General features: G+C 35.9%; 1 long non-coding RNA gene across 1 annotated transcript; it reads left to right on the forward strand.

Moving 5' to 3' along the window:
• The first annotated feature begins 72 nt into the window (after positions 1-72).
• LOC135566426 (uncharacterized) lies at positions 73-6116 on the forward strand. Its single transcript, XR_010462081.1, has 3 exons — positions 73-161; positions 1659-1853; positions 6081-6116. It is a non-coding gene; the product is annotated as an uncharacterized LOC135566426 (long non-coding RNA).
• Positions 6117-9300: the final 3184 nt, after the last annotated feature.

A 9300-nucleotide genomic window follows, 5' to 3' on the forward strand; every position in this document is an offset into this window, starting at 1 on the left:
CCCTCTCTCTCTCTCTTTCTCCCCCCTCTCCCCCCCTCCTCTCTAGGTGAGTGGTTGTGTGTCTTCCAGGGTGGCGTGGTTGGTCCTGGTGGTTGTGGTCATGTTGACCGTCCTCACCACGGTCCTGGGTCTGATCTACTGGAGGACTCGCTGCTGTCGAAGTGAGTCACACACACACACAGTCTCGTATAACTAACCTTGTGGGGACACACAGACACACACACACAGTCTCAGTATAACCAACCTTGTGGGGACACACAGACACACACACACCGCTCTCGTATAACTAACCTTGTGGGGACACACACACACACACACACACACAGTCTCGTATAACTAACCTTGTAGGGGACACACAGACACACACACACACACACAGTCTTGTATATCAAACATTGTGGGGACACACAGACACACACACACACACACACACAGTCTCGTATAACTAACCTTTGTGGGGGCACACACACACACACACACAGACAAACAGTCCCGTATAACTAACCTTGTGGGGACACACAGACACACACACACACACACACACAGTCTTGTATAACTAACCTTGTGGACACACACAGACACACACACACACACACACAGTCTTGTACAACTAACCTTGTGGACACACACACACACACACACACACACAGTCTTGTATTACTAACCTTGTGGGGACACACACACACACAGTCTTGTATAACTAACCTTGTGGGGACACACACACACACAGTCTTGCATCACTAACCTTGTGGGGACACACACACACACAGTCTTGTATTACTAACCTTTGTGGGGACACACACACACACAGTCTTAGTATTACTAACCTTGTGGGGACACACACACCACACAGTCTTGTATTACTAACCTTGTGGGGACACACACACACACAGTCTTGTATTACTAACCTTGTGGGGACACACACACACACAGTCTTGTATTACTAACCTTGTAGGGACACACACATCTTAAACACATGAAAAAGTCTTTATGTACATGGGTTGAAATTTAATTATTTCCCTCTTCTCCTTTCTCCCCCATTCCCCTCTTCTACCCCCTCCTCCCTCTTCTCCTTTCCTCCCCCATTCCCCTCCTCCCCTCTCTTCTCCTTTCTCCCCCATTTCCCCTCTCCTACCCCTCCCTCTTCTCCTTTCTCCCATTCCCACTCCTCCCTCTCTTCTCCTACCCCTCCCTCTTCTCCTTTCTCCCCCATTCCCCTCTTCCTACCCCTCCCTCTTCTCCTTTCTCCCCCATTCCCCTCTCCTACCCCTCCCTCTTCTCCTTTCTCCCCCATTCCCCTCTTCTACCCCTCCCTCTTCTCTTTTCTCCCCATTCCCCTCTTCTACCCCTCCTCCCTCTTCTCCTTTCTCCCCCATTCCCCTCCTCCCTCTTCTCCTTTCTCCCCCATTCCCCTCTCCTACCCCTCCCTCTTCTCCTTTCTCCCCCATTCCCCTCTTCTACCCCTCCCTCTTCTCCTTTCTCCCCCATTCCCCTCTCCTACCCCTCCCTCTCCTCCTTTCTCCCCTCCTTCTCTGCCTTCCCCTCTCCCTCTCCTACCCTCCCTCTCCTCCTTTCTCCCCTCCTTCTCTGCCTTCCCCTCTCCCTCTCCTACCCCTCCCTCTCCTACCCCTCCCTCTCCTCCTTTCTCCCCCTCCCAGAGGAGCCCAGAGTGTATCCAGCCAGTGTGTTCCAGACCAGAGGATTCAACACGGACCTCCCTGATGTCTCTGTTTCACTAAATCACTCCTCAGGTACCTCTCTCTCCCCCCTCCCAGAGGAGCCCAGTGTGTTCCAGACCAGAGGATTCAACACGGACCTCCCTGATGTCTCTGTTTCACTAAATCACTCCTCAGGTACCTCTCTCTCTCTCTATCCCCGCTCTCCCTATCTCTCTCTCTCCCCCTCTCTCCCTATCCCTCTCTCTTTCTCCCCCTCTCTCTCTCCTATCTATCTCTCTCCCCCTCTCTCTCTCCCTCTCACTCTCTCTCCCTGTCTCTCTCCCTATCCCTCTCTCTCTCCCTCTCCCTCTCTCTCTCCAACAGCAGAAAACAGAATAGCCTGCATCCCAAATGGCATCCTACCCTATGGTCACTGCACTATATAGGGAATAGAGCCCTATGGTCACTGCATTATATAGGGAATAGAGCCCTATGGTCACTGCACTATATAGGGAATAGAGCCCTATGGTCACTGCATTATATAGGGAATAGAGCCCTATGGTCACTGCACTATATAGGGAATAGAGCCCTATGGTCACTGCATTATATAGGGAATAGAGCCCTATGGTCATTGCACTATATAGGGAATAGAGCCCTATGGTCACTGCACTATATAGGGAATAGAGCCCTATGGTCACTGCATTATATAGGGAATAGAGCCCTATGGTCACTGCACTATATAGGGAATAGAGCCCTATGGTCACTGCACTATATAGGGAATAGAGGCCCTATGGTCACTGCACTATATAGGGAATAGAGCCCTATGGTCACTGCACTATATAGGAATAGACCCCTATGGTCACGTACAGTATAGAATAGAGCCCTATGGTCACTGCACTATAGGGAATAGAACCCTATGTCACTGCATTATATAGGGAATAGAGCCCTATGGTCATTGCACTATATAGGGAATAGAGCCCTATGGCTCTCTCGGCACTATATAGGGAATAGAGCCCTATGGTCACTGCATTATATAGGCTAGAGCCCTATGGTCACTGCACTACATAGGGAATAGAGCCTCATGGTCACTGCATTATATAGGGAATAGAGCTCCATGGTCACTGCACTAGGGAATAGAGCTCCTATGGTCACTGCACTATATAGGAATAGAGCCTCATGGTCACTGCACTATAGGAAATAGAGCCCTATGGTCACTGCACTATAGGGAATAGAACCCTATGGTCACTGCACTATATAGGGAATAGAGTCCTATGGTCACTGCACTATAGGGAATAGAGCCCTATGGTCACTGCACTATATAGGGAATAGAGCCCCCTATAGGGAACAGGTCACTGCACTATATAGAACAGGCCCTATGGTCACTGCACTATATAGGGAACAGAGCCCTATGGTCACTGCACTATATAGGGAATAGAGCCTATGGTCACTGCACTATATAGGGAACAGAGCCCTATGGTCACTGCACTCTATAGGGAACAGAGCCCTATGGTCACTGCACTATAGGGAATAGAGCCCTATGGTCACTGCATTATATAGGGAACAGAGCCCTGTGGTCACTGCACTATATAGGGAACAGAGCCTGTGGTCACTTACTATATAGGGAACAGAGCCCTGTGGGATATAGGAATATCTCATGGTCACTGCACTATATAGGAACACAGCCCTATGGTCACTGCACTATATAGGAATAGATGGCCCTATGGTCAGTGGTCACTGCACTATATAGGGAATAGAGCACTATATAGGGAACAGATAGGTCACTGCACTATATAGGAATAGAGCCCTATGGTCACTGCACTATATAGGGAATAGAGCCCTATGGTCACTGCACTATATGTGAACAGAGCCCTATGGTCACTGCACTATATAGGGAATAGAGCCCATGGTCACTGCACTATATAGGGAATAGAGCCCTATGGTCACTGCACTATAGGGAATAGAGCCCTATGGTCACTGCACTATATAGGGAACAGAGCCCTATGGTCACTGCACTATAGGGAACAGAGCCCTATGGTCACTGCACTAGGGAACAGAGCTCCTATGGTCACTGCACTATATAGGGAATAGAGCCCTATGGTCACTGTGACTGAAGATAGGGAATAGAGCCCTGTTCAGTGTAGTCAAGGGAAGAGGGAGCCATTTGGGATGCAGGATAAGTAGACGTACCTTCCTGCTTCATAGACTGATGCTGTGATCTCCTTTCCATAGAGCTGTTGCTCAGGACAAATATACTGACAGGTGTGTGTGTGTGTGTGTGTGTGTGTGTGTGTGTGTGTGTGTGTGTGTGTGTGTGTGTGTGTGTGTGTGTGTGTGTGTGTGTGTGTGTGTGTGTGTGGTGTGGTGTGTGTGGTGTGTGTGTGTGTGTTGGAAGTAGTGGACTAGTCATGTTTATACATTTTGCAGCATCTCGGTGGAAGTTGAACTAAATTCACATCTAGGTGTTTTCAGTAGTTAACTACTGTTTAACCGTGTAGCGGTGATGCTAACTACTGGAACTACAGACTACTGTTTAACCATGTAGCGGTGAAGCTAACTACTGGAACTACACACTACTGTTTAACCATGTAGCGGTGAAGCTAACTACTGGAACTACACACTACTGTTTTACCATGTAGCGGTGTAGCTAACTACTGGAGCTACAAACTACTGTTTTACCATGTAGCTAACTACTGAAACTACACACTACTGTTTTAACATGTATCGGTGAAGCTAACTACTGGAGCTACAAACTACTGTTTTACCATGAAGTAATCTATTGACCACCATACTGTTTTACCATGTAGCGGTGTGGCTAATTACTGGGAGCTTCAAATTACTGCTTACCACAGCGTGTGAATCTAACTACTGGAACTACACACTACTGTTTAACCATGTAGCGGTGAAGCTAACTACTGGAACTACACACTACTGTTTTACCATGTAGCGGTGAAGCTAACTACTGGAACTACACACTACTGTTTACCATGTAGCGTGTGAAGCTAACTACTGGGATACACACTACTGTTTTACACATGTAGCCAACTACTGACCTACATACTACTGTTTTACCATGTAGCGGTGAAGCTAACTACTGAAACTAGCACTACTGTTTTACCATGTAGCTAACTACTGACCTACACACTACTGTTTTACCATGTAGCGGTGTGGATAATTACTGGACCTACACACTACTGTTTTACCATGTAGCGGTGTGGCTAATTACTGGAGCTTCAAATTACTGTTTTACCATGTAGCGGTGTGGCTAGACACAGGCACTACACTTGTCTGTTCAGTAGTGGGTCTAGAGACAGGCACTACACTTCTCCATTCAGTAGTGGGGCTAGAGACAGGCACTACACTTGTCTGTTCAGTAGTGGGTCTAGAGACAGGCACTACACTGCTCCGTTCAGTAGCGGGGCTAGAGACAGGCACTACACTGCTCCTTCAGTAGTGGGGCTAGAGACAGGCACTACACTTCTCCTTCAGTAGTGGGGCTAAAGACAGGCACTACACTGCTCCATTCAGTAGTGGGGCTAGAGACAGGCACTACACTTCTCCTTCAGTAGTGGGCCAGAGACAGGCAATACACTTGTCTATTCAGTAGTGGGGCTAGAGACAGGCACTACACTGCTCCTTCAGTAGTGGGGCTAGAGACAGGCACTCACACTTGTCTGTTCAGTAGTGGGCTAGAGACAGGCACTACACTGCTCCTTCAGTAGTGGGGCTGAGACAGTGCACACACCTGCTCCTTCAGTAGTGGGGCTAGGAGCCAGGCACTACACTGCCCCTTCAGTAGCGGGGCTAGAGACAGGCACTACACTTCTCCTTTCAGTAGTGGGGCTAGAGACAGGCACCACACTTCTCCTTTCAGTAGTAAATAGATACAGGCACTACACTTTGGTCTGCTCAGTGGGGCTAGAGACAGCACTACACTGACCGTTCAGCAGTGGGGTTAGAGACAGGCACTACACTGCTCCGTCCAGCAGTGGGGCCAGAGACAGGCACTACACTTGACTGTTCAGTAGTGGGGCTAGAGACAGGCACTACACTGCTCCGTTCAGTAGTGGGGCTAGAGACAGGCACTACACTTCTCCGTTCAGTAGCGGGTCTTTAGAGACAGGCACTACACTTTCTGTTCAGTAGTGGGCTAGAGACAGGCACTACACTTGTCTGTTCAGTAGTGGGGCTAGAGACAGGCACTACACTTCTCTGTTCAGTAGTGGGGCTAGAGACAGGCACTACATTTCTCTCGTTCAGTAGGAGAAGTGTGAACGCATATGTAGCATGTAGATATACATTTCACAAGACACATTTAACTTCTCCCAGTGTCTTCTGTGTGTGTGTGTGTGTGTGTGTGTGTGTGTGTGTGTGTGTGTGTGTGTGTGTGTTGTAGTATGCAATGTTGTGTTTTTCAATGAACAGGCCTGTTGTCACCTATTCATGAAGAGAAGACTGCAGGTAAGGAACACACACATATAGGAACACACACACACACACACACACACAGGAACACAAGAGTAGGGAACACACACACAGGAACACACACATAGAGGAACATACACACTGACCTTGCTACGTGTGTGCTCTGTGAGGACGAGCCTTCGCTAGGGAGCACATGGTAATGACATAGGTGAGAGTTCTAAAGACAATGTTCATTAATTAATTATTACCTATAATAATATATATTAATACCTATAATATATATATTAATACCTATAATATATATTAATACCTATAATAATATATTAATACCTATAATAATATATATTAATACCTATAATATATATTAATACCTATAATAATATATTAATACCTATAATAATATATATTAATACCTATAATATATATATTAATACCTATAATATATATATTAATACCTATAATATATATATTAATATCTATAATATATATATTAATACCTATAATATATATATTAATACCTATAATATATATATTAATACCTATAATATATATATTAATACCTATAATATATATTAATACCTATAATAATATATATTAATACCTATAATAGTATATATTAATACCTATAATAGTATATATTAATACCTATAATATATATATTAATACCTATAATATATATTAATACCTATAATAATATATATTAATACCTATAATAGTATATATTAATACCTATAATATATATATATTAATACCTATAATAATATATTAATACCTATAATATATATATATTAATACCTATAATAGTATATATTAATACCTATAATATATATATATTAATACCTATAATAATATATAAATACCTATAATAATATATATAAATATCTATAATATATATATTAATACCTATAATATATATATTAATACCTATAATATATATATTAATACCTATAATATATATATTAATACCTATAATATATATATTAATACCTATAATAATATATTAATACCTATAATAATATATTAATACCTATAATAATATATATTAATACCTATAATAGTATATATTATACTATAATATAATATATTAATACCTATAATAATATATTAATACTCTATAATATATATATATAAATACCTATAATAATATATATAAATATCTATAATATATATATTAATACCTTATAATATATATATTAATGTCATAATATATATATATATATTAATACCTATAATATATATATTAATACCTATAATATATATATATATATTAATACCTATAATATATATATTAATACCTATAATATATATATTAATACCTATAATATATATATATTAATACCTATAATAATATATTAATACCTATAATATATATATATAATACCTATATTATATATATATTAATACCTATAATATATATTAATACCTATAATATATATTAATACTTATAATATATATATATTAATACCTATAATAATATATTAATAATACCTATAATAATATATTACCTATAATATATATATATTAATACCTATAATATATATATATTAATACCTATAATAATATATATTAATACCTATAATATATATTAATACCTATAATATATATTAATACCTATAATATATATTAATACCTATAATATATATTAATACCTATAATATATATATATTAATACCTATAATAATATATTAATACCTATAAATATATTAATACCTATAATATATATATATTAATACCTATAATATATATATATTAATACCTATAATAATATATATTAATACCTATAATATATATTAATACCTATAATATATTAATACCTATAATAATATATATAAATATCTATAATATATATATTAATACCTATAATAATATATTAATACCTATAATATATATATATATTAATACCTATAATAGTATATATTAATACCTATAATATATATATATAAATACCTATAATAATATATATAAATATCTATAATATATATATATAAATACCTATAATAATATATTAATACCTATAATATATATATTAATACCTATAATATATATATTAATACCTATAATAATATATTAATATCTATAATATATATATTAATACCTATAATATATATATTAATACCTATAATATATATATATATATTAATATCTATAATATATATATTAATACCTATAATAATATATTAATACCTATAATAATATATTAATACCTATAATATATATTAATACCTATAATATATATATATATATTAATATCTATAATATATATATTAATACCTATAATAATATATTAATACCTATAATAATATATTAATACCTATAATATATATTAATATCTCTTCCAATATATATTAATAATATATACCTAATAATATATATTAATACTCTATAATAATATATTAATACCTATAATATATATTAATACCTATAATAGTACATACCTATAATATATATAGTTAATACCTATAATATATATATTAATACCTATAATATATATATATATTACTATCTATAATATATATATTAATACCTATAATAATATATTAATAATTTATAATAATATATTAATACTATAATATATATTAATACCTATAATATATATATATATATTAATATCTATAATATATATATTAATACCTATAATAATATATTAATACCTATAATAATATATTAATATCTATAATATATATATTAATACCTATAATAATATATTAATACCTATAATATATATATTAATACCTATAATATATAATATTATATGGCAATATATAATATACCTATAATAATATATTAATACCTATAATATATATATACCTATATAATATAATACCTATAATATAATACCTATAATATATATTACCTATAATATATATTAATACCTATAATATATATTAATACCTATAATATATATATATTAATACCTATAATAATATATTAATACCTATAATAATATATTAATATTTCATAATATATATATATATATTAATACCTATAATATAATAATATATTAATACCTATAATAATATATTAATACCTATAATATATATTAATACCTATAATATATATTAATACCTATAATATATATTAATACCTAATAATATATATTAATACCTATAATATATATATATTAATACCTATAATAAATATATTAATACCTATAATATATATTAATACCTATAATATATATATATTAATACCTATAATATATATTAATACCTATAATAAT

This window comes from Oncorhynchus nerka, unplaced genomic scaffold (assembly GCF_034236695.1).
Source record: "Oncorhynchus nerka isolate Pitt River unplaced genomic scaffold, Oner_Uvic_2.0 unplaced_scaffold_5023, whole genome shotgun sequence".
NCBI classification, from domain to species: domain Eukaryota; kingdom Metazoa; phylum Chordata; class Actinopteri; order Salmoniformes; family Salmonidae; genus Oncorhynchus; species Oncorhynchus nerka.